Source organism: Podarcis muralis, chromosome 1 (genome assembly GCF_964188315.1).
Source record: "Podarcis muralis chromosome 1, rPodMur119.hap1.1, whole genome shotgun sequence".
In the NCBI taxonomy this organism is placed as follows: domain Eukaryota; kingdom Metazoa; phylum Chordata; class Lepidosauria; order Squamata; family Lacertidae; genus Podarcis; species Podarcis muralis.
In genome coordinates, this window is record NC_135655.1 from 53,164,548 (window position 1) to 53,191,374 (window position 26,827).

General features: G+C 45.5%; 1 long non-coding RNA gene across 3 annotated transcripts in view; it reads left to right on the forward strand.

Annotated features, from left to right (window-relative positions):
• Nucleotides 1–2,309: 2,309 nt before the first annotated feature.
• LOC114596313 (uncharacterized) overlaps nt 2,310–26,827 on the forward strand; it is a 39,422-nt gene continuing 14,904 nt past the window's right edge. For 2 of the 3 annotated variants that reach the window (XR_003706496.2, XR_013392962.1), the window contains exon 1: nt 2,310–2,484. This is a non-coding gene — a long non-coding RNA (uncharacterized LOC114596313). Of the gene's footprint in view, nt 2,485–16,642; nt 17,905–26,827 lie in introns of those variants that run through there. The other variant, XR_003706497.2, reaches the window with a different exon arrangement.

The window sequence follows — 26,827 nt, forward strand, 5'->3', positions numbered from 1 at the left end:
CAGGATGGATAAAAAGAAGTACAGCGGTACCTCGGTTTTCAAACGTCTTGGAAGTCGAACGTTTCGGTTTTTAAATGCCAAAAACTCAGAAGTAACTGCTTCGGTTTTCAAATGCTTTTCAGAAGTCGAACATGCCACGCGGCTTCCATATTGAGTTTCCTGTAAGTAAATGCTGCCAGAAGTAAATGCTTTGGGTTTCGAACATTTCAGAAGTTGAACAGTCTTCCGGAATGGATTACATTCAAAAACTGAAGTACCACTGTACTTCATACAGTGCATAGTTAATCTCTGGAACTTGCTCCTACAAGATGCATACTTCAATGGATTAAAAGGGGTTTAATTCCACCAATTTAAATATATATAATTGATTTTTGAATTTCAATTAATATAAACATATAAAGTAATAGTAAATAGTCATCAAAAGGAATACCAAACTTGGAGAATATAAAAAGTAAGTATCAGTGGAAGGTTGCAATCACTTGTGTTCCAACATAAGGAATCAAATAAAGGTGTCTTGTCATAATCTTCCATGTCTTGATACAGATGGAAATCATGTCCAATCTATTTGACAGTCAATAAAAGGATACCATTTTGCATAAAAAGTGCTTCCCTGCATCATGTTCTTTTTGTAAAGAGGTTCATTTGTCCTTAAGAACAATGTTCCATACTTGTGAGGGACAGGCTTCAAAAAGTTTTGGAGCTAGATATTCTGCTACCACTAATTTAGTTGATGTTAATAAGTCTTGAATAAGATCTTTACTGGTTTCATCTTAAGTCTCCAGTTGTAGCAACTTGTCATTTCTGTGTGTGGTGGTGATTACCAAAACAGATAATTTTGAGGCAGTGCCACCACATATGGAATAAAGACCCAGGCAGTTTGCATCCTCACCAGCAAAGTTTGGAATATTGTAGCTGATTATATTTAATCTGACTGGACACATATACCAGTGATATGCTAATTTTAAGTGTTTTCTTGGGTCTTGACCAAGGTGGAACCAAATGGCAAACTGTTCCAAATTTGTTCCCAAAGTTGTTTAAATGGATTTAAAAGGTATTTAGACAAATGGAGGATAAGACTATCAATGGCTACTAGCCTTGATGACTGTGTCTTTTGAATGCTAGTTTCTGGGAATCACCAGTGGGAAGAGTGGTGTTGTGCTCATGTCCTACTTGTGGGCTTCTCAAAGGCTTTGGATGGATGGATCACCATGAGAACAGGATGCTGGGCAAAGACAGCAGGGCTCTCCTTATGTTCTAGAATTTTGAGTCAACCAATGACATTGAGAGGCAGTAGATTCAGAGTAAACAAAAAAAGCAAAGACTTCACACAATGCACAATTCAGTTATTGAATTTGCTGTCATGAGATGTTGTGATCCTTACTGACTTATACCTGGACTACATGTGCAGCATAATGAGGTGATACAATACACCGTGCCACCTCAGGGGGTACCTAAGAGCTTGCTGGAACAGTCTAACATTCAGTTCTCACAGTGTCCAACCAGCTGCTTCTTCTGGGATATAACATTTTTCAGTGTTCCCATGTGTCATGGTCCAGGTCATTGGTGGCAGCAGTTCAGCCCTGACACACCAGGACCAGGGTATGGATGGTAACAATGGTAGCAGTTCAATGGAGGACGGAAACTTGATGAGGTTGGAATGCAGGAACAGAACCTAGAACAGGAGAAGGAACGGAAGCAGGATCAGGAGCGAAAACAGGAACTGGGAACAGCAGAATATAAGCCACGTTGTTGTGGCAAAGAACCAGAGGGAAATGCTGGTCTTATGTACTCCTCTTGGGCTTGCTTCCAGGTGCTGCACATATGATCTTGGCACACTTCCCAGGCCTCACCCGACTCCCTCAAGGCAAACACAGCAAGGGTCTGGTTCTGCAACTCCTCACTGCACTTAGGGCCCTGGCCCCTACAGATACTCATGGTACTCCTTAAACCATGTTTAAAAACAAAACTCCAAGTTAAAAAAAAAAACACAGTAGAGAAACTGAGACAGAATCTTTCTTCCTGCTGTGTTAGTCCCTCCTGCCCTGCCCCACACCCATGAGAAACCATTAGAAAATGACCCACTCCAGCTATAGACCAAACTAGTACTGTCCACTCGGGATTCTGTTGTCTGTGCAAACCTTAATTTAGAAGGCTTTAAAGGGTTTAGTCAGTATGGCTCTTGTGGGACATTAGTGCAGTCAAACCAACAATTCATGTTTTGCTAGATAGGCATTTGAAGGGGCTGAAGCTCATAGAAAGAACTCTGTGAGATCACTTCCTTTGTCTGCCTTGGCAGGAAGCCATAACCCTACATACTTCCTCCCTGCCTAGGCAGCCTTCTCTTTCTTCATCATGCTTCCAAGCTGACCACGTGCACATGAGCTCAGGCACGATTTTCAACTTATATTTTGTACTTTTGTAAGTTAGTAGTTATAAACCACTTTCATTTTTCTACTGTAACTTCTGCTTCAAGACCTAGATTATGTAAGTAAATACTACTTTTATTTCTTCACAAAACAATGTGTATATGATTGTTGTTTTTAAGGGAGAGCAAAGGGTGTACTACCAGGAAAATCCAGGCTGCCTTAAAGCATTCTGGATTATTGTTTCTAGAAGGTTAACTCAACCTTGTCTTAGCTTCCAAGTTTAAGCTGCAAGGATGGTACTCTGCTGATCTCACTCAGGAACAATAATAACTGAATACAGTGGGTTAAGAACTTAATTCGTTCTGGAGGTCTGTTCTTAACCTGAAACTGTTTTTAACCTAAAGCACCACTTTAGCTAATGGGGCCTCCTGCTGCCGCTGCACCGCCAGAGCACGATTTCTGTTCTCATCCTGAAGCAAAGTTCTTAACTCGATGTAATATTTCTGGGTTAGCGGAGTCTGTAACCTGAAGCGTCTGTAACCTGAAGTGTATGTAACCCGAGGTACTACTGTAATATATAATATCCTAGTGCCTAAATCCATTCCTACAGCTCTATGGGCAGTTTTTAGCTATGATGTTATACACTAACTCAGTGTTCAGAATCATTATGCCTCTGAATCAGTTGATGTGGAGTATTCCATCTTTACAGGGAATCCTGGGAAATGTAGTCTTTCTTTCTTTCTTTCTTTCTTTCTTTCTTTCTTTCTTTCTTTCTTTCTTTCTTTCTTTCTTTCTTCTATCACTCGTAGCTGAGTAAGATGGTCTTCCATTAACATGGTCTTAACAGTGTGTCCATAGGTGACTGCGGAGGCCAATTCTGGATCCACACGTCTTTCCACAGTAGGGACATAGGTTTCCGGGTGGGAGTTGATCACGGTGAGGGTTTGCCAAGCATGCCAAGCATGCCTTCCTCTTAGCTCGTTTCTCCTTTTCGCCCTGAGTTCATGCTTCTTCAAAGTCCACGACACCTTTAGTAAAGACTGTTCACTAATTGGAATGCTCACAGGGCAGTGTTTCTCAGTTATCAGTGCTTATACTACATTTTTTTAGATTTGCCTTGAGAGCGTCTTTAAACTTCTTTAGTTGTCCACCATATTTTGCTTTTCATTGTTGAGTTGGGAATAGAGTAGTTGCTTTGGACGACGATCATCAGGCATCCAAACATGACGAGTCCAGCTAAGTTGGTGTTGAAGAATCATTGCTTCGACACTGGTAATCATTGCTTCTTCCAGTACACTGACATTAGTTTGCTTGTCTTCCCAAGAGCTGTGTAAAAATTTCCGGAGACACCGTTGATGGAATATTTTGAGGAGTTGGAGATGGCATTTATAAGTGCTCCATGTTTCACAAGTGTATAGTAAAGTTGGTAGTACAATAGCTTTGTAAACAAGCATTTTGGTTTCCCTGTGAATGTCCAGGTCCCCAAACACTTCAACTGGGAGAAAACTGCACTTGCAGAGCTCAGGCGATGCTGGATTTCAGTGTCAGTGTCAGCCCTTGTGGAAAGATAACTGCTAGTGGTGCTCCAACAGAGGATCATCAGCACCCTTACAACTCTCAGGATTCTTTGGGGAAGTTAATATTTGCAGGCAGGGTCGAGCCCCCTCAATGATGTGTGCCTCCTCCTTGGCCTTCTCCCAATGATGCATGTGTTGCACAGCATGCCCTGCCACCCCCGCTGCCCCCTGCCTACAAACACAGGCCTGACCGCCTCGAACCGCTGCCACTGCCAGCCTGCCTGCCAATCGCCTTACCTTCGCTGGCTCTGCTGCTGCGACTAGACCAAGGCCGCTGCTGCAAAGGCTCCACTGTAGTCCACTGCAGCTGCAGATGTACTTCTAGAAGCTGGGCCACACTTCAGAAGTATGTCTGCGGCTGCAGAGGGCCTCAGTGGAGGCCTTATGACTGAGTCAGAGGCCTTGACCTAGTCACTGTGGCAGCAGCAGAGAACCAACAGAAGAAAAGCGGTGAGTGAGTGGCAGGCGGCAGCGGTCTGGGCTGCGTTTGCAGACAGGGAGTGGTGGCGGTGGCTGGCAATGTTGCGCTCGCATCAGGAGGCTGAGCATGGAGCTCAGCATCAGACATGTATGCCGCTGTACCCACCCCTGCTCTTGGGAAAGAATCGGCAGCTCTGGTGTGTGTGTGTTTCCCCCACTTCGCTCTAAAGACTCTATCTGAGGAGGCATGTGTAGACTGTATGCATAACTCTCCCCCTCCCCTCTTTCTGTAGAGGGTTCTGCCCACTTTGTGGAAGGGGGTGTTGTTAACCACAAGAGGCTAGCATCCTCTCCTCCCTGCAATCCTGTACATACCTACTGAGAAATAAGCTCCATTGTTTTCAGTGGGGCTTACTCCTGGGAAAGGAGGACTGCACAGGACTGCAGTCTTAGTTGCTTCAAATTTATAAAGTGATGGATTTAATACTACTAGTTCTAGTGATGATGACTTACAAAGCCATGAATTCACTATTACTACTGAATCACCAACACCATCATATCCCTCAAAGCCCAAGATACACTCTCAGACCCCAATCTGCCAGGCACATGCAGATTCACCTCCTTAGGCTCTAAGTTTCTCATCTGCAAACTGGTCTCCCTCCCTCCCTTCCCTTTCTCTTGTTTTTCACCCAGCCCCAGCCCCCCAGCTATCACCTGCGAGAGTCTCCGCTACCGCAGCATTAACTTATGCACACACCATTCACCAAGTGTTCAGCGATGGGTTTCTCTCTTTTTGTCAATGAATGCACATTTTATGAATTAGAACAGCACATGCCCCCTTGTGGCTTGCCTTGGCTCCCTTGCCTGCTATGCAAGCCCCTTCCACGCCCGAGCTGGTGACACTGGGGCTAGGGCGGCAGGAGAAAAGGTTTCTTTTGCTGATTCCCCCGGGCATTGCCTGCAGGTTTTAAAGGAGGGCAGCGCGTGCAGGAACAAACTGTCCAGTGTGAGCGACTGACCCGCAAAAATCCAAGGGCACAGCCGAAAGAAAGGAACTGCCAAAGGAGCTGGTAAAGGCTGCTAAGGGAGGGAGGGGAAAGAGCAACACAGGCAGTAGCAAACTTACAGGAAAACTCTGAGCTTCAAATCCTGCCATGTGCCTGTCTAGCACATGGTTTGACTGCATTGTAAATAGCCCACATTATACACCAGACTTGGCACTCCAGATTAGTTACCAGTCCCTGGATCTGCACTCCTATGTGCTAAAATCCACAATATTGCGTAACACCTTTATTGGAACCAGCCAAAATGTCACAAAACCAAAGCTTTTGTGGTGTTCTACTTATGGAGCTACATATGTATTTATTTATATAAATATTTCATTAAAATATTCCTGAGCAGTTTATAAGAAACAAACTTAAAACCACCCAGTAAACATATTTAAAAAGTTAAAAACAAACATCAATTAACCGTTGTGGAAAGATGTATTCTTAATTGCCTGCATGGGCCTAGGGGAATAGAAAAGTTTTCAGCAGGGGTTTTAACTTTTACACTAAAGACACCTGCTGAGTCTCTGTCAGCAGAGTTTTCCACAATACTGGGCTGAGGACACCAGACATAGAATTAGAGAACTGTAGAGTTGAGAGGGACCCTGAGGATCATCTAGTCCAACGCCCTGCAATGCAGGAATGTGCAGCTGTCCCATACAGGGATCGAACCTGCAGTCTTAATGTTACCAGCATCATGCTCAGCTCTAACCAGCTGAGCTATCTGTGCTCTCCCAGTAAAGGCTTTCCTTCTTGCTGCTATCAAGTGAGACTTGCCAATTTGGGAAACAACTAACGATGCTGCTGCAGATGATCTCAGTGACTGAGCTAGGATATAAGGGCTCAGGCGATCCCTGAGGTACCCTCGAACTAAGTTGTTCAAGGCTTTGTAGGTTAATACAAGGATGTTTTAACAATGGTGTCACATGTTCTTGGCCAAATACACCCATCAGCAGTGGCTGCTGCATTTCACACCAGCTGGAGCTTCCAAATGATACCCAAGGGCACACCCCCCCCCCAATAGAGTGCAATGCCATAATTCAGCCTTGAGGTTAGCAATGCATGGACTACAGTGGTCAGGTTGTAATTGTCCAGGAACAGCCAGAACTGATGAAGCAAATGAAGCTGGTGAAAAGCACTCCTAGCTACAGAGTACATCAGTGAGAGAGAGGGAAGGGGGAACACAAAAATTAGGCTGATAGGCCAAGAGATCAAGAAGTTCCGAGTCCCTCTCTGGTGCTATGGCTTGCTCCTAGTTGCTCCCCATTTCTGAGAATTTAAAGTCTGACATGTAACCCAGATCTGTCCCAGACTTAAATGAAGCATGTAACTCCTTGGCTAGGCAATGATTTCACAGATCCTAAATAGTTTGCTCTAACCTTTTAGGAAGCCTTATTAACCTGCCCGTGATTCACTTCATTTTCCTCTCATCAACTATTTCTGTTTGAAGCTCAGGATGAGCATTTTTAAACTCAGCCATCGTAGACTTTCTTTCCTTCTATTCCTTTCCTAATCTCAGTGCCCAGGATTTCAGTTCAACCAGAACTAGGGTTCAGATGCTAGGACTTAGCATCTGAACTGAAGGGGAACTGAAGGAGGCGGTGGTGCGTCCGCTCTTAAAGAAAACATCATTAGATCCCTTAGATCTATCCAATTACCGCCCGGTCTCAAATCTTCCATTCCTGGGTAAGGTGATTGAGAGAGCGGTTGCTGAACAGCTCGGTAGGTTTCTGGATGAAACATCTGCTCTGGATCCATTCCAGTCCGGCTTCCGCGCTGGGCATGGGACCGAGACGGCTCTGGTCGCCCTAACAGATGATCTCCGCAGGCAGCTGGATCGAGGCGGGTCGGGGCTGCTGATTCTTCTTGATCTGTCAGCAGCCTTTGACATGGTCGATCACGAACTCCTGGACCACCGCCTTGCCGACGTGGGGATCCAGGGCACAGTCCTTCAATGGCTGCGCTCGTTTCTCTCTGGTCGGGGACAGAGGGTGGCGCTTGGGGGGGAATTGTCATCGCGTCACTCCTTGGTGTGTGGAGTGCCTCAGGGTGCGATTCTCTCCCCAATGCTTTTTAACATCTTTATGCGCCCCCTCGCCCAGCTTGTCCGGAGTTTTGGGCTGGGTTGCCATCAGTATGCTGATGACACCCAACTCTATCTGTTGATGGATGGCCATCCTGACTCGGCCCCAGACACACTGACCAGATGTCTGGAAGCTGTGGCTGGATGGTTACGTGGGAGCCGGTTGAAGTTAAATCCTTCGAAGACAGAGGTCCTCTGGCTGGGGCGGGACGATATGGGATCGAGGGGGCAACTCCCATCTCTTGCGGGGGTGCAATTAGTGCCAGCACCGTCCGTTAAGAGTTTGGGTGTAATCTTCGATACCTCCCTCTCTATGGAGGCGCAGATTACAGCTATAACAAAGGCGGCATTTTTTCATCTCCGCCAAGCTAAGCAGTTGGCCCCTTATCTCTCTCGCCCTGATCTAGCCACTGTGATCCATGCGACGGTCACCTCCAGACTGGATTATTGTAACTCACTCTACGTGGGGCTGCCCTTGAAACTGACCCAGAAACTCCAGCGGGTGCAGAATGCCGCGGCGAGACTCCTTATGGGGTCTTCGCTGCGAGATCACATTCATCCGGTACTATACCAGCTGCACTGGCTCCCGGTGGAGTACAGGATCAGGTTTAAGGTGCTGGTTTTAACCTTTAAAGCCCTATACGGCCTAGGACCCTCGTACCTACGGGACCGCCTCTCCTGGTATGCCCCACAGAGAAACCTACGGTCTGCAAATAACAACACCCTCAAGGTCCCAGGCCTCAGAGAGGTTAGGCTGGCCTCAACTAGAGCCAGGGCCTTCTCGGCTGCGGCTCCAATCTGGTGGAATGCTCTGTCACAAGAGACTAGGGCCCTGCGGGACCTGACATCTTTCCGCAGGGCCTGCAAGACAGAGTTGTTCCACCAGGCCTTTGGTCAGGGCGCAGCCTGACTCCCTCCTCTGGCAACCGGCACAGAATTTTGCCTAATCGGTTGCCAACAATTTGATTTTAATTAATTTTATAATGAAATTTTTTAGAATGTTTTTAGAATTTGACTGTTTGACTATTTGACTGTTGTTAGCCGCCCTGAGCCCGGCTTCGGCTGGGGAGGGCGGGATATAAATAAAATTTATTATTATTATTATTATTTAATTGAGCAGCATGGAATGTATTTTGAATTAAAAGTGCTGTGCATCTTGGGGGTCACCTCTTCCCATATGTACCTACTTGAGCCCTGAGATCACCAAGGGATGGGGACTTCCGAGTTGGTGCCTCCGGCAATGGCGGAATTCCTCTGATCGGGAGGAATTTGCCCCGTGGGAATTTGGGTCTGTACTGCCACGGCGAAGGAGGAGACCCGTAAAAATCACAGGCGGGAGAAGCCTGTGAACGTGGGATTCGGTGGGCACCTTTTGTGCCTCCCCTACTCGCGGGGAAACCCGGTTTCGGGGATCTGGAGCGATGTGGGGTGAGTGGCGCGGTGCTTCGAATCGTCTGCTTCTTCCACGGAGCGAAGCCGCATAGCTGTTGTCGGAGAGCACTGACTTTTTCCTGTGGACAATTTGACTCTAAAGTAATTACCCGTGAGTAGAGCTGAATTGGGAAGAATTGGATTTTTAAACGTTTAATCTGCCATCGAAACGGAGAGGTTCAATACAGGAAGTCCGCCTCCCCCTTTTGTAGATAAACTGAAGCAAGGAGGCTGCAAGCTAAAGTCTTGGAAAGCCTTTTGTAAAAGACTAAATTTCCATCGGTAAAGAACTAACCCCCCCCCCCCTTTTTGGAGACAGGAGAAGAGGGGGGGAAGTGGTGGACTGAATATGCCTGTAGGAGAGAGTTAAGAGAGTTAAAATATCGCCGCTCTGACCCTGGAAACGGGCTGCTAGCAGGATTGTTGTTTTTTGGAACGTCCATTGACAGCGTTTAGAACGTTCATTGACAGGTAGCTAAACAAGAGAATACATTGTTTCTACTGTCTCTGGTTGCTTTCAAAAAAAGGAGGAAAGTAACTGAAAATTGAAACTAATTTTGGATTATTGAAACTGTGTTTAAAAGAGGACATACTGACTGATACAAATAGAAACTGTTTTCCCCTAGTGGAAGCTTTTGAAATTGGTTACTTTACCGGAGCTGGGCTAGGGGAATTTCCAGCTGCAAGATAAAAAAGTGTGAGACTTTGGAATTGACCTTGAATCTCTTAAGTGTTATGGCAAACGGAAAGGAAAAAACAGACGGGATGTCGACAGAAGAGGCCTTAGTGGCTGCATTATTGAAAATAAACGATTCGCTGGAACAACTTCACAAGAAAACAGACGTGATAAATGTGAAAATGGATGCTGCAAATATTGAAATTGACTTAATCGTAGAAAGTTTAAATAACTTGGGACAAAAGGTGAATACCAATTCAGAAATCACCCAGAAACTGACACAGGAATCTACTCTGATATGGCAAACTGCAGATGAAGTCAGGGAAAAAACCCTTGCTGCTGAATCTGAAGCAATACAACTGGAGAGGAGAGTCCCATTCATACAAAGACAACCTGATGAACATAAGCTGACATTTGTTATGATTGAACTTAAAGAAGAACAGATGAATTTGAGGACCAGAGCCCTATCTGAACTGGAAAAGGAAAGTTTGACAGAGTTTCAGGAGGCGACAGGACTAACATCGGTTGAGAAAGAGAGGTATTTGGGGGTTAGTATGACCGCCAAAAATGTGAATCTGTTTAAGGATAACTGTGAAGGATGTTGGATTGAAGAGAAGGGGGATTTGGAAATATGGACAAATCAGAAGTTGTTACTGTTGGGCCGAGTTACTGTGGTGGGGATGAGGGCTGCTGTGTTGCTGGGGATGTTGCTTTTGTTTCAAACATTGCAAGCTTTGGATGGGATGGATTGTTTCAGGAGGTGGCAGAGGGATGTTTTTGGAGTTGTCTGGCAGGGCAGGAAGCCTCGAGTAAAACTTAAGATATTGAAGGAGGTGGACCTGCCCTGCCAGACCTTTAAATTTCGTTGTGAACCATCTGCTTTTTGCTGGTTGAGAGAATGGCTGCTTCTTGAAAACACTGAAGTGTTGGACAATGGCAGACGAAGTTGATGGACTATATGGAATTGGCAGAAATGACTGGCAAGATCCGAGACCAGGGAGAAGAGTCGGTGGAAGAAGATTGGAAAAAGTTTAAAGGCTATTTATAGAAATATTGTAAAATTAAGGAATGTTAGAAAAATGTTGGAATGAAGTTATATGGCTTTAGTAGAAATGTCATAAGGAATTAAGTATAAATAGATTAATAGAAAATTAAAGGAAAAATAAGGCAAGAATGGGTTAAGATAATTATGGGATAGAAAACAGAGTAAGATGGAAAGGAATTGCTGAAACAATTAATAGAAGTGGAATACAAAAAGGGAGGTGTGAGGAGGTCGCTGGAAATAAGTGAATGAAATATAAGATATTGAAAATGTTTGAGGTGTTTTTAAATTGTTTTTGTTGGTTTTTGCTTTGTTATGTTGTGTTTTTGTATTGTATTTGTATTGTTTTTTCTCTTTTCTTTTTTGTTTGTAGTGTTGTGTTGAAAATGTTGAAAAAAGTAATAAATATCATTAAAAAAAAGAGAGATCACCAAGGGATGCCCTTCTCTTGAGGGAACCACTCAAACTGGAGGGCAGCTACAAGGGAGTGGGCCCTTTGGCAGTGCCTTCCACACTCAGTATGGAATGCGCCCTCCCAAGCAGGGCCTTCCAGAGCTAGTCAGAGGCCCGGGCCAGGTAGATAATGTGTCCCCCCCTTTTTTTTTACCCTGGGGATAACAGAAGTCTTATAAATAAGTAAGTATATAAATAATTTTCACAAACGTTATGCTGACAAATAATTTTATTTCAAGGCTTGAACCGTATCTGCATATAAAGACAAAATGGAAAATATAGATATACAATAGTGCTTTTGATGGACGCTGGGGAAGCTTTGCTCTCGCGCTGCCAGCCATGGCCCCAGGGAATCCGCCCACCGCTGCCGCTGCCTTTGCACCTCCGCTTTCGCCCCAGTGCATCCCCTGCGATTGTGAATATGCTGACCGAGGCCCCCTTTGGAATTGGAGGCCTGGGCCAAGTGGCCCATATGGCCCCCCCCCTCTGTCTGGGCCTGCTCCCAAGAGTGTCTCATTTGGTGTCTACATTCATGTCCTTCCAGGACCACACAAAGACTTGTTTTATTCTCCCAGGCTCTTTTAACATCAACCGTGTGCCTTTTAACATTATTTGAATATTCCTATTAGTATTTTAGCCTGTTTTTCTGATGGGTAGAGTGCGCTTTAGCCCTCATGAGATGGTTTAATTCTCTGTGATTAGGTCAGATGATCATGGCTGGTGCTATCTGTTCTGGTCTGTGTTTTATTGGAGCTCATCATATCCAACAATGTGCTTTTCAATACCACATATTCTGCTTCAAAGTGCACTACTGATTAATCAAACACTGAATGATCAAGTGTTGTACTGGCACGGGTAAGCCAGTCCTAAGGTGCATAGAGTGTTGGTTCTGGAACAGGGTGGCCTTAATTTAAATTGTAGACAAGAAGCATAGATGCTTCACTGTCTGTATAATGGGAAAGCTAGACATCCACTTGATAAGAAGCAATAATCACCCATTCTTGAGCCATGGAGGCAGAGGTGGTGTAGCTGGTCACATGGGCATATACACACATACACCCACCTTGTCCAGGAAGACCTTGAGCGATGACTGAACTGAAATTACCTTCTGTGCCTGGGAGGTTTTCAGGAGCAGCAAGCAAGCCAGCTGCTGTCCTGAGTTGCCCCTCATTGAACTAATGAGAGATGCTACTTGGAGTTCCATAGGCAAGACATAAAGAAAAGGGATGTGAGAATCAAGAAAGCATATGTCACTAACTGTGGTCCATGGAGAATCAGCACTTGGTGCTACAGAAATTCTGCATCATACAAATGAAATCAGTAGCAACACACACACACACACACACACACACACACAGAGAGAGAGAGAGAGAGAGAGAGAGAGAGAATACTGCTTTATTATGTTTTATTTTTGCAAGGCAAGAGTGATGGGGAGCAGGAGAACATATATTTGCTTATTTGCTTAGTAGGAGGGAGACCATCACACATGATGCTTAGTTTTGCCATGTGTGAATAGACAATGAAAGCCTGAATGTGGCAGAAGCACTGAAGTATCATGGTATATTCATATTAAAGTGCAGTTTTAGGCTGATTTTAAGCATGGTGTCCAGGGTTCACAAGTAACTATGCTAGCATCATAGGCATACTAGTTGTTGGGAGTCACAAGTATGGAAAATGTCCTTGCAGTCAAGTCCTTGTGAACTTCCCATAGGTTTCTGGTTGGCCACTGTGAGAATAGGACGCAGTACTAGATGGGCTTTTGGTCTGATCCTGCAGGACAGTTCTTATACAATTACGTTCCTAATGGAAGTACACACTAGTGTTCAGTAATCCAAGATGATCTGGCTCTTTCTTGTGCCATATTTAAGGAGAAGGAAAACAAAAAACAGAAATAAGTTGTATATGAAACCGGCAAGAAGCTTATATTGAGGTGCTGGGGTTCCCCACCCCTGTTCTAGAGAAAACAGAAATTGCTTCTCAAATCTCCCTTCCTCCTGGCGTTTTGTATATCTTGATTTGATTGGGATGTAGAACATGGAACTGTTCTTACCTTTTCAGATACTTATCAATCTAAAGCAGGCAGGCATGCACTTCTATAAATCCATTGGTTGATGGCGGCTGAGACAACTGAATAACCCCTTTGTTTTTGTAATGTGGCTTTGCCTTCCTGCCCTCCGTTTAACAGATATTTGAATCATGTCATAGACATATGTATCCCTTTTCTCTCCCCTTTCCATTGATTACCTGCCTGGCTCCATGTCCAAGATAGAAGTTCTGCCTGCAAAGTTGTATTTGCCTTTTCTGAATCTATTACTGCTAAGCTCATGGTCATGGGCAGCTGCCCCCCAATCAATCAAAATCAATACAAATCTGAGGTTTCCCCCCTCCTAACAAAAGCCTGCCCCCCATGGTTATAGCCAGGATTTTTGTTGGGGGAGGGGGGGCAGGCTTTGCATCATGTCCACATTGCATTCAGGATCAGTTCTAATATGCAGAAGTTGCAACTGATGGTGGAAGGTCATATATTAGAATGCTTTCCTTGAACATCAAGTTTTCAGTTGAAAACTTGCATAGTAGGAACACAGGTACAAGTCTAAAAAGGTAAAGGGACCCCTGATGGTTAGGTCTAGTCGTGGCCAACTCTGGGGTTGCGGCGCTCATCTCGCTTTATTGGCCGAGGGAGCCGGCATACAGCTTCCGGGTCATGTGGCCAGCATGACTAAGCTGCTTCTGGCGAACCACAGCAGTGCACGGAAATGCCGTACAAGTCTACCTGCCTGCTAATATGCTAGATTTTCACCACAATACTTTATTTTTAATAGAAAAGCAAATCTTTAGTATTTTATGGCTATACCACCCACTTTTTCAGTCAATCCTTAGTGGAAGCTCAGAGATCAGTTGTTTCTTGACCTGGATAAGTTTTCTGACTGTGCTAGCATTAATTCATGGTCTGTATGCTCTTAAACTAGTATAAAAAGAAGAAGCATAAACATAGATATTTGAGTCAAACCCTCACATCTGGCAAATGTACGTAGTGTCCATTAAATGCACTAGCTTAATCATTCCCTAATACAACACAGATGATGGCTTCTTAGTATACACATTAATTTTCCATTTATATTTCAATGTTACTTTAATTGTATTACTCAAAAACTGTAATAAATAACTACATTTTAAAACAAACAAACCCCCCAAAATGGCAGAGTATATATTGCTATATTCAGCAATGCAGAGTGGGGGAATAATTGTATCCAAGGCATGCTGAGCTTGGGAAGGGAAGAGGAAAACACACAAGGAAATACAATAATGACCAAAAGAGAGAGAGAGAGAGGCATTGGACATAACATGGGGCATTTGGCTTCCCTCTCTCCCACCTCAGTCACAGAAACCAGGAAAGCTACAGGAAGAGCTCTGGTGTGACGGAACAGCTAAAATTTTACATGGTGGAGGGAGCTGGTTTGAATTCAGGATAAAGCTCTACATTAGGAAAGGAAAGCCCCACAATGAGCCTCACTGAGCCACTCCAGGAGTAGTGTTGTGTGGATCAAGAGACTGGCTTCTGCATTTGCCAATCAACCCTTCAGCCCACCCTCCCCCCTGACAACCCATGTGGGCATCTCCCTCTTGTCTGATGGGCCATCCCTGCCTGGTATCATCACAGCAGGCCTCCCATTACCCCTTCCTCTGCTCCATGCAATTGACTGACTCAGACACTAATAGCAGGAGCTCTCCTACTCCAGCAACCTGAGCTTTCTCCTCATAGCCTGGGGATCTGGACTGAGCAGAGGAAGGGCCACTGCCTTTGGGCGCACCAAGCTCTCCAACCTCTTCTGGAGGCTACCTGAGGCCAGATAGGTTGGGACAAAGGGAAACCTCCTGTCATGCCTTAACAACAAAGAAACAATAAATGTGGCAGTGTCAAAAGTTTTTTCTAGGAGGGATGAGAAATACACATGCTAGTCAGTCACTTTAGCAGGGTTCATGTGTCTTGGATTAAGACCCCAAATATGTATCATAACTGGAAATTATGCCAAAAAAAAATGTTTGAAACAATTCCTATATTCACAATGTGCAACTATGGTGAATATATGTAGCAAACCTGGCTGCTGCTTCCCAGTACAGGTATATGTTGCGTACAAGGCTGACTCACACCTGCATGCATATTATTTGGTATTTCTGCACTCTAGATTTATTGAACATTGCATTTGACCTGATGCCAGAGTTCTGCGGTGTTAAACTTCTGAAGGCCACCTCACATACGCAAAGTCATCACTGGATTCTGCAATTTTCAACCGATTAGTGATGTATTGTGAACACACCAAGGCATTGCTTGCTATTAGACCACACGAATGTGACTGGAATCCCTTTAATCTCTTGTCACTGACTGGGGATTTTGTGTGCTGTTGTTCTCATTTTTATTGGATCGCGGTTTTATATCGTTTTCATCGCCCAGAGACCCTTGACCACCATGCAGCCACTAATAAAGATAATAAATTAGTAAGCGCGATGTATCTGGACTCTTGCGGAGAGTTGCCTGCTTCCTCCCCCTGTCATCTGTGGCACAGCCCGATGGACCGAAGCCATTTGTGAGCGAGGCGCGTATTTATTGATCTTAAAATAGTAATGAAAAGCACTCGTTGCTACGGGTGACTGCGACTCGTTCCATTGAGGAATTTCCCTTCTCCTTCCTTTCAGACAGCCCCGCTCCCCGCGGGTTAAAATGATCTATTCAGTTTAACAAACAGCCTGGGCCACCTTCCGCAGCCTTCGCCTCTCTCTTTGCAGCGCCGCGCCTCTCTTTCCCTCGCAAGGCAGCCCCACTGAATTCCGTGGAGCCAAGTCTCAGGGAAACGTGCCGGAGGCTTGCAGTCTCCACATGCGCCCCCCTTCTTTCTCCTCCTGCAGGCGAGCGCGGGGAGGGGCCTGAGTCCGTTTGCGTATTTCGCTCCGCGCCCCCCTTTCCCCCGCCCGCCTCTCCCTAGCGAATAAGATCGTGCGTTTGTTTGTGTTTAAATATAGCCTCAACCCTTCTAAGGCTCCCAACTTCGGAGGAGAAGGGCAGAGGCGGGCGGCGGCAGCAACAGCAGCAGCTGGCCCCGCCTTCCCCGACCCCCTCGTACTGCTGCTGCCGCCGCCGCCGGGAAGCGCAGGCGAAGGGCGCCTCCGTCTGCCGTCACCCCGTGTCCCCACGAAGGGTGAGACGGGAGGGCGCTGCTGAGGCGCCGCCGCCGCCTGCACTCGCAGGGAGACACACTGACGAGGTGGGGCGGACGGGGGCACAGGCTGCTGCGGGGGCTGCTTTAAAAATGCGCCCCAGCCAGCCAGCCAGCCAGCCGAGCTCCCCTGCGCGCACGAGCGAGGGAAGCTGCAGTCTTGGCTTTGCAGCGTGCGCCTCGCTTTTGCACGCTCCTCCTCCTCCCACCGCCCTGGAATTGTGTAGTAGCCCTGAATTAGCATGTCACGTGTACGGCATGTGGAAATGAATCAGGGGCATGTGAGCAGCAGGCGGGGGGAGGGAGAGGAGGACGCCTGTGTTTGCATCCAAGGATCTCCTCTCGCTCGGTGGTTGCGTAGGTGTCTCGCTTCCTCCGCTCGCTCCCTCCCTCCCGCGGCTGCCTCGAGCGCTCCCCCCTCCCTTCGGCCCTCCATCTGGCCGTCCCCCCCTTCTCTGCCCCCCTCCCCGTGCTCGCCGCCTCCTCTCTGCCAGCTCGAGCGAGCCAGCGGCGCGCTGCCTGCCTATTCAGCCCGGCAGAATCCCTCGGCCTGCAGCAGTGGCAGGAAGACGGGGGACCCCGCCAAAATTGCCCACTTCCCGCGCAAGCCGAGAGCCGCCGTGCGAGAGGGAGTGCGAGAGATTGATGCACATCCATGCGCTTCTCTCACGATGTCGAATTCTAAGCACATCGCGGGACACGCAGACGTGCCCTTTGAAGTTTCCGGGGAGGGGGAAAGCAATGGCTAAAGGCCCCCCCTCTGGGATATGGCAAAGCTTAAATGGCAAAAACAAAGCTTCTGCAGGAAAAGCAAATATTAACCCTCGCCAAACCCCACAACGAAATTTTAAAAGCGTTTGTTGTGACGGGGTTGGCTTATACCTCCTCAGACCTAAATGCAGGATGATTTGAAAGAAGGATCACTCGTGGCCAGGAACAAACTGCGGGGCTGGTTTGTGCACTTCATTGCTAAGAGATGTGCTCCATAGACAAGGCATCCCTGGAGCTAGGGAGGGTCAAGTCTGTGCCCAGAGTGCAATACTGGTGGCCCACCATTTGGACCCAGAGACAAGGTCACTCAGCCTTGGGATATTCTGGAGTGTGGCCTTCTGTGCACATGGGGTGGGAAAAGCATTAATAGCAGTGGGTGGAAATTTGGGGTGGAACAGCCTTGCAGCCATAATAGTTCCATGAGGAAGATGGGCGCAGGGATCAAGGGGGCACCTTGGTCTGGGGGAACAAGCTGCTTTCCCCCTTATAATTCTATAATTCTCAGCTGTGTTTGACTCAGAATGGGCTCATTACGATTTCTGTCAATATAACCCAGAAGGTCGATGACTACATTATATTAGGATACAGGGTGTGAGCCCCCATATTTTTGTTTACACACACAACTTACCACAGCTTCCAAACAGAACAAGCAGGCAATACCTGACAGCACTTGCCCAAACCTGATGTCCTAGGAGGATGGCATAGCAACTGACGAGATGGTTCCACTGCTCTCAACACAGGGTCTATCTGCAAATGGAGGGAGTAGCCATAGAGAAGGTGCCGGGCGTTGTTGCTGATTATGAAGCATGACCAGGAAAGAGAATTGGTAATATATAATATATAATATATAGATGTAGGTGTTTGCATGTTTATAGATAAACACATGCCTGTATATAAGTACAGTGCATATATCACTCTGTGATGTCTACATTCTCCACATTTTAATTTCTAAAATGAGGAAGTGGTGGGGCCAGGGTCAATCCTGTTTAGATTGGATTTCTATCATGTGTGGCTATTTGTGGTTAGGTTGCTCTGTGGTGAAAGAAGAGCACTCTGAATATGGTCAGAGGCACACTATGACTGCTTCACATGTCCAAGAGCTAAACTCTGGTGCTGAAAACAGGTTGCTGAGGTAGGCCCTGGCTCAAAACCATAATGACAGAGCACATGTAGAACATTCGAAGTTGCCTTGGTAGCTCAGTTGTTGGAGCATGAGATTCTTAATCTCAGGGCTGTGGGTTTGAGCCCCATGTTGGGCAAAGGATTCTTGCATTGCAGGGGGTTGGACTAGATGACCCTTGGGGTCCCTTATGATTCTGTGATTCAATCCTCAGGTATAGCTCGTTTATAAAAAGAACCCATGCAGAAGTAGACGGTAACAGACATTGATCTGTAGTCTGGCTCTGTGCAAGGTAGCTTCATCTGTCCCTATAAGCCATGGGTGGTGAACCTGTGGTTCTCCAGATGTTGTTGGACTGCAGCTCTCATCATCCATTGGTCATCCTGGCTGGTGCTGATGAGATTTGGAGCCCAACAACATCTAGAGGGTCATAGGTACTACCCTCCCTATATAAGGAAGTTTTTAATGTTTGATGTGGTTTTATAAATTGTTGGAAGCCACCCAGAGTGGTTGGGGCAACCCAGTCAGATTGGCAGCATGCACGCATGGATATTTATTATAGGTCCTTCCCCTGTGCTTTAAAATAAGACCTGCATGTATAAAATCAGAAAGACATATTCATACATTAGCCTCTTTATTTTTACATATGTGCACAAGACAAGGCATATTGCTGTGGGGTTGGGGTGGGGTGGGCAGTATATTTGAGTCCCTTCTAATTCCTGGATTCAATTGAGCAAGGATTCAATTGTTGAATTAGCCAGGCAAGGGCCACAATGCCTCCTATGTATAGGTCCTTAGATAACAAAAGAGGTTGCTCTGTGCCAGACGTCAAATGGATGGGGCCCCCATCCAGGACAAAGACCAGAGCATAGTGGTGTATGTAAGCTAGAAGCAGGCTGTAGGCTGGGCAGTTGAGAGACAGCCATGCCTGATTTCTGCTGAGGCTGTGGCTGTGGGAGCAACAAGACATTCTTGGGATGGTAACATTGTGAGCCCCTCCATCTTAGGCTCAGGTGGTAAAGGTAAAGGGACCCCTGACCATTAGGTCCAGTCGTGACCGACTCTGGGGTTGCGGCACTCATCTCGCTTTACTGGCCGAGGGAGCCGGCGTACAGCTTCCGGGTCATGTGGCCAGCATGACTAAGCCACTTCTGGCGAACCAGAGCAGCGCACGGAAACACCATTTACCTTCCCGCCGGAGTGATACCTATTTATCTACTTGCACTTTGAAGTGCTTTCGAACTTCTAGGTTGGCAGGAGCAGGGACCGAGCAACGGGAGCTCACCCCGTCACGGGGATTCAAACCTTCTGATCGGCAAGTCCTAGGCTCTGTGTGTAAATAAACCGTATGTAAGTCTGAGGAAACTGAACCCTGAGTAAGCACCTAGAACCGCTGGAATCTCACACCGCTCGGAAATTTGGGTTGCATGCAACAATATATACATACCCTGCATAGAGCAGGTGAGGCGGATATAGATCTAATTTAACATGTGCTTACCTAACACTGTAGGGACACGGGTGGTGCTGTGGTCTAAACCACAGAGCCTAGGGCTTGCCGATCAGAAGGTTGGCTGTTCGAATACCCGTGACGCTGTTCGGTCCCAGCTCCTGCCCATCTAGCAGTTCGAAAGCACATCAAGTGCAAGTAGATAAATAGGTACCGCTTCAGTGGGAAGGTAAATGGTGTTTCCGTGCGCTGCTCTGGTTCGCCAGAAGCAGCTTAGTCATGCTGGCCACATGACCCGGAAGCTGTCTGCGGACAAACACCAGCTCCCTTGGCCTATAGAGCGAGATGAGGGCGCAACCCCAGAGTTGTCCATGACTGGACCTAATGGTCAGGGGTACCTTTACCTTTACTTAACACTATGCGCCCTGCAAACTGCACTAAGGTCTCATCTCTATATCTTCAGAGGCTGGTTGCCCCAACTGCTTTGTGTTGCCCTGGTTTAAAAACAACAACCCTGACAGCAGCGCAAGCAAATCAGTGAATCAAGTATCCCTCTTCCTGCTACCACACCCATTCATACAGTCACACAAAACATGCTAAGAAATTGCAAACTAGGAGCGGAGAGAAGAGTGGAGAGCTGGCAGTGAATGAGATACGGAGTCATTCATGACAATGTTTGAATGAACATGGAGCTTCCACATCCTTTTAATGCCAGGTCGTCATGCTTCCCTCTGCTATTCTCTCTTTCCCCAGATTTTCTCTCTCCCTGATTCTTTATTATTTCCCTGACTACCAAGTGCCTGCTTCTCCCCAATTTCTTTTGTCAGGTACAGTCTGTCCTCATCCCCCCCACTTCTCCCCATACTGCACACTAGGCAAACCATGTCCCCAGAAGCCCTCCCCTCACAGGCTAGCGATGCCATCTTTCTGCAATGTGGATGAAAAAGGTACAGCCACGCAGGGGGAAAGGGAAGGAAGGAGGGAGAGGGAGAGAAGTGAGGTTATAAATAGCTCAGTAAACGCTTTTCTCATTGACATGGCTTGGACAGAGCATGGAAAAACAAACAGAGGAAACTCCATCTAACAACCCCACATCTAAACAACGCCTTGCACATTCCTTCTGCTAAATAATAACAGATTTTCCACGAAGGTGTAGATAATACCCAGGAAGAGAGCATGAACCAAAACAAATTATCAACACCCAGTGGATGTCAATATTTTGGTCCCTTTCAGTTCTCCCATTGTAGTAGTTAGACACACAGAGATTGCCTATATTTAGAGGAAGGTGTATTTTTAATACAGGGGAACAGAGTTTGCTTCCATTAATAACAGTGGAACACATTCACCAAGGCAGCCCTGGCTGTGAGTAGTGAATGTTGCTTTAGTGACGTATGGAGACCTGAGAGATAAAGGACAAGGCAGGAGAGAGAACAAATATTTTGAAACTCAGATAGTGACTACCTTCAACATCGCAATCAGTGGAGTTTTTAAGTGGCATGTACTCATTTTTGGAAGCAAGTGTTTTACACAGGCAGTTGTGTGTGGTGAGCAGTCCCATACATTAAAAGTAAACAACTGAAATGCACGTTTGGTGCATTATGTGCAAAGCCACCAGAAGTCTGCCAGTGATGTGAAGACTGGAAAGAAGAAAAATAAGTACATTTGCAGGCGTTGGAAGGAAAGTGATAGTTGATTTTTAAAAAAAAACATTGTGCTAAGAATCACTGAACTTGAGAAGCCTGACATAATAAAACATGGGAATAGCAGACTCCATATCACCATGTTCTGCCAGCCAGGTATCAAACCAGTATTCCTTTGACTCCGCATTGATGTCTGGTCTTCATTGTACTTCTTCCTTAAGGTGATTCCCCTCATTGGTCATTTGCCCTTTTAGCTGTCACTTGTAACCATTCTAATTAATCAGCATAAAATTTGGCATCATGCTCTTATATTGGGCAGTCCAGTATTCCAATTTACAGAGCAATAAAAATCAAAGATCAGTTGAAATAAGAGGTATTTGGAATAGGCAGGTCTTTTGCTAAACTTAGTCCCTCATCCCAGCTCAGCCGGAGGTATGTCAATACAAGTCCTTGATCACACCCAGAAATTCTGGACGTGGGAATTTCTACCAGGCCTACCAAACAGCTGCATATGTGTGACTTTTCTATGTGTGTCATGACTTCCGTAGTTTTCTCTAGGCACAGCTCATCAGAGACTTCCTGGGAGTCCCTCAAATTTCAAGAGTGGCTTGTTGGTCAATGGAGCCAGTGTTGGAAGGTTGATATCCTGCTGCATTCACAGAAGCATCCTGTGCTTTCTTTGGACCAGAGGATTGCAAGACTAAAGCATTTGGAGCTTAGTACAGATAAGCAAATAGAAGGGGAAGAAATGGAGGCAGTGAGATATTTTACTTTCTTGGGCTCCATGATCACTGCAGATGGTGACAGCAGCCATGAAATTAAAATACGCCTGCTTCTTGGGAGAAAGGCGATGGCAAACCTAGACAGCATCTTAAAAAGCAGAGACATCACCTTGCCAACAGAGGTCCGTATAGTTAAAGCCATGGTTTTCCCAGTAGTGATGTATGGAAGTGAGAGCTGGACCATAAAGAAGGCTGATCGCCGAAGAATTGATGCTTTTGAATTATGGTGCTGGAGGAGACTCTTGAGAGTCCCATGGACTGCAAGAAGATCAAATCTCTCCATTCTTAAGGAAATCAGCCCTGAGTGCTCATTGGAAGGACAGATCGTGAAGCTGAGGCTCCAGTACTTTGGCCACCTCATGAGAAGAGAAGACTCCCTGGAAAAGACCCTGATGTTGGGAAAGATGGAGGGCACAAGGAGAAGGGGACGACAGAGGACGAGATGGTTGGATAGTGTTCTCGAAGCTACCAGCATGAGTTTCACCAAACTGCGGGAGGCAGTGGAAGACAGGAGTGCCTGGCATGCTCTGGTCCATGGGGTCACGAAGAGTCGGACACGACTAAACGACTAAACAACAACAACAGATAAGATACAACTAAGGGAGGGTGGAATGATGACCACATGTTAGAAGATGATTCATGGTGTAGACAAGTGATGGAGCGCTCCTTAAATTGTTGGATTTCAATTCCCATCAACCCCAGTCAGCATGGCCAATGGTCACAAATGTTGGGAGCTTTGGTCCAACTGCTGGAGGACTGCAGGCTCCCCATCCCTGTTGTAAAGAAAGTAGATAGAGAAATGTTCTTCTTCCTAATACTAGATTGGCTGTAGATTTAGAACAGACAAAATAGTGTAGCTTTTTTTGAGAAATGGGTGGGATATAAATTCTTTAAATTGATATTCAGTGCCACAAAATGTGATGGCGACAGCTTAGATGAATTTCAGCGTCAATTAGGTACATTCATGGAGGGTTTATTAATGGCAGTTAGCCATAATAGCTATACGAAACCCAAGAGCTTTATGCAGTTGCCCTTTGTAAAAGGAACTAAGCATTTGGAATACATTGAGGGTCCTCTGCATCAGAAAAGAATCTTCTTCTTTTAAATACAATAATACAAAGTCGGGATAAGCTGGTGCAGTTCTACAGCACAACAGGAACCACAGTTAATCTGCTGTAGGAAGCTGTAGGTGCACTGCTAGGAGCCCTCACCATGAAAGTGATGCACACAAACTCTGTCTACAGTTGAAGCACTGCTGAATGAGGTGAATAGAATGGTAGTGAGAATGCAGCAATGGAGGGTGTGATTCCAGATAAGTGAGGTGATGTGTAAGTCCTATATAAACCATGGTTAGGCATTTCTACAGATGTTCATGGGAGTGAACCTCTGATGTGCCCACAAATTGGCACGCTGATCTGGTGTCACATTGGCACCATACTAACTATCATTTGCTATTTTCATCTAGATAGATTAAAAATAAATAAATAGTGACTCATGTTACTGGACATATGCCATGCATTTAAACCCATTTCCAAGAATTAGATGGCGAGTGGTAAACGGCATCTCTTGCAATTTAATTATGTTGCTGGCTGGAGAGTTGTGAGGTTTTAGCATTAGGTTACCAGGTATCATGTTTTCGTATTCACAATTAACAAATGGAGAGAGCAAGATGAATAGGGGCTGAAGGAAATCAGCTAAGGGGAATCTCTGATATCGTGGTCATGGCAGCAGCCCAAAGATTATGACTCAGGAAACCAGGGGTTTTAAGCTTCTTGGCTGAGGTGCTGCATGGACTTCTGGTTTAGTGGCTAGGATCATCAACCTCAAGAATCATAGAATCTTGGAGCTGGAAGGGACCCAAGGGTCAATCTAGTCCAGCCCCCTGCAACACAGGAATCTGAGCGAAAGCATCCCTGACAGATGGCCATCAAACTTGTTCTCCAAAGTGTTTTGCAGAACAAATAATTTGGTGCATTGTGCGGATATTTCAAACCTTTCACATTGTGCCCTCTTGTTGAACATTCAAGCCTCCACAGTTCAACGTGGACTTTTCTAAAGCTCTTGTGTCAGTGTTTGTTGATCTAATAATACACGGTAGCAGTACCCAAGTCTTGAATCAGTGATCAGATTGTCAGATTCTTTTTGCACCTAAGTGGACCATCAACCCTCAAAAACATTTTGGAAAGTCCTGGCAAATATTGTCTACTGTTTGCGGGGGGGAGGAGGGATGATCTAAAAAACTTGTTTACCTGCATTGTACCAAAAAGCTTTAGATAAGAATCACTTACCAGAAACTCCCAAGTAATCTTAGCAGTCAAGGGATAAGCAAAGTCATCATATGGATTGGTAACTGCTTAAAAAGCAGGAAGCAGAGATTAGGAATAAATGGACTGTTCTCCCAGTGGAGGAATATAAAAACCAGAGTTCTCCAAGGACTGGGATTAGGAAAGGTGCTTTTTAAATGGTCCGTTGTGAGGGATGAGGAGTGAGAACAAGTGGCCTCCAGGTCTGCTGATGACACCAAATTATATATTTAAAGTGTTTCAGACAAAAAAGGGACGAGGAGGAACTCCAAAAGGATCTCTCCGAACTGGGAGAATTGGCAATAAATTGGCAAACATGGTTAAAAAACCAACATGTGGCCGCCGGGCCCACATAACACTGGTCCTGAGAGATCTGCATTGGCTCCCAGTATGTTTCCAAGCACAATTCAAAGTGTTGGTGCTGACCTTTAAAGTCCTAAACGGCCTCGGTCCTGTATACCTGAAGGAGCGTCTCCACCCCCATCGTTCAGCCCGGACACTGAGATCCAGCGCCGAGGGCCTTCTGGTGGTTCCCTCATTGCGAGAAGTGAGGTTACAGGGAACCAGACAGAGGGCCTTCTTGGTAGTGGTGCCCGCCCTGTGGAACGCCCTCCCTTCAGATGTGAAGGAAATAAGCAGCTATCTTCTCTTTAAAAGACATCTGAAGGCAGCCCTGTTTAGGGAAGTTTTTAATATTTAATGCTGTATTGTTTTTAATACTTGATTGGAAGCTGCCCAGAGTGGCTGGGGAAACTCAGCCAGATGGGCGGGGAATAAATAAATAAATAAATTAATAATAATAATAATAATAATAATAATAATAATAATAATAATAATAATTATAACATGTGTCCAAATTTGAGGCCCTCTTTGAGTTTCAGGCTTAGGCCAAATGGCCTCCTGCCCCTACTCTCTGATTGGCCCAGGCAGTAGTAACTTAGTAACTGTGAATAGGTGCAGGGCCTTCCCCTGAGTAAATGAAGCAATTGCTTCAAATGCTGATGCTGAAATTGGCACCAATCCTCAATTTTTTGGCAATCCTTTGTTGCTGCCACTGGCATCCTTGGAAGACTTTCTTTACTGCTGCCTGACAGCACTAACCAGAACTCGGAGAATGTTTCATGCCTCCTTCTCTGGTTCTTAGTACCCTTTCACTTTTGCAAGATCCCCAGCTGCTGCTTTTCTGCTGGCTCTTATGGATCTATCCATCATCATTACTGGCCAACCCAGTAGATGTTCCCGTGGCTGAACATACTTCTTTGCTGGGTCAGGCACAGTGCTGTTTGACTCCCTGGCTGTGCTAGTCCCATCAGCTCCCTAAAAAACAATAGCTTTATCAAACTTTTGTCTTGTCCCCCACCCCACCTCAATTGTGCAAGGTTTGAAAAAGCAATCTTTGATACTGAACTTCCAGTAGAAAAGTTCCGGTGAGAAGCAATGCCAGCCTTTCTCAACCTTCCCAGAATGCAAGACCTCAGGGTAAGCCCCTCTTATAAGCAAAGTGGGGCAAAGTCCTGCCAAGATTCAGAATTCACCAAAACTTCCAAAGCCATGGTTCAATCTTTCTCCTGTCACACAATAACATTAATACATTTTCTTTTTTTTTTTCCAGATACTTTTTTATTGTATAATTCCATAAAGAAAAATCAAAAACACACAAAACTAACATAGAGTTACAAATACAAACACTCATTCCTACAAAGAAACACAAATAGAAAAAACATACATCAATTTCTAAATTTCACTTCAAACCGATCTCTTGGCTATCGCTTTTGGCACTTCCTTCAGCTTATCCGAAAATCATTCGAAGTTATCCATTAAGTTACGCATTCCTTAAGTTTTATTGTCATTATTCATTTCTTTATCTCCTACTTACTATATACAATAGTTCATGTTTTATCACAGCACATCTCTAAATCCCCTTAGCGTTGTTTGTCCCTCACTGATATGCTCCAGATAATCTATATATTTTCTCCAATCCTTAATGAACTTTTGGTCTTTTGCATACCTAATTTTCCCTGTCATGTTGTCTAGTTCCGCGTAGTCTAGTAACTTTAATCTCCACTCTTCTGTCGTTGGTGTTTCCTGCTGCTTCCACCTCTGGGCTAAAACTACCCTTGCTGCTGCGACCGCATAGTATACTAATCTGCGATCTTCTTTTTTTATCTCCTGTCCCAGCAGTCCTAATAGGAAAATCTCTGATTTCTTTGTGAAAGTATATTTTAGAATCCTCTTTAATTCGGTATAGATTTTTTCCCAAAACTGTTTCACTTTTCCACACTCCCACCACATGTGGTAGAAGGTGCCCTCTTTATCTTTGCATTTCCAACACTTGTTGTCCACTTTATACATCTTCGATAATTTTATAGGTGTTAAGTACCACCTATAAAACATCTTCATGACATTTTCCTTTATCAATATAGAAGCTGTAAAATTTAGCCCATCCTTCCAAAGTTT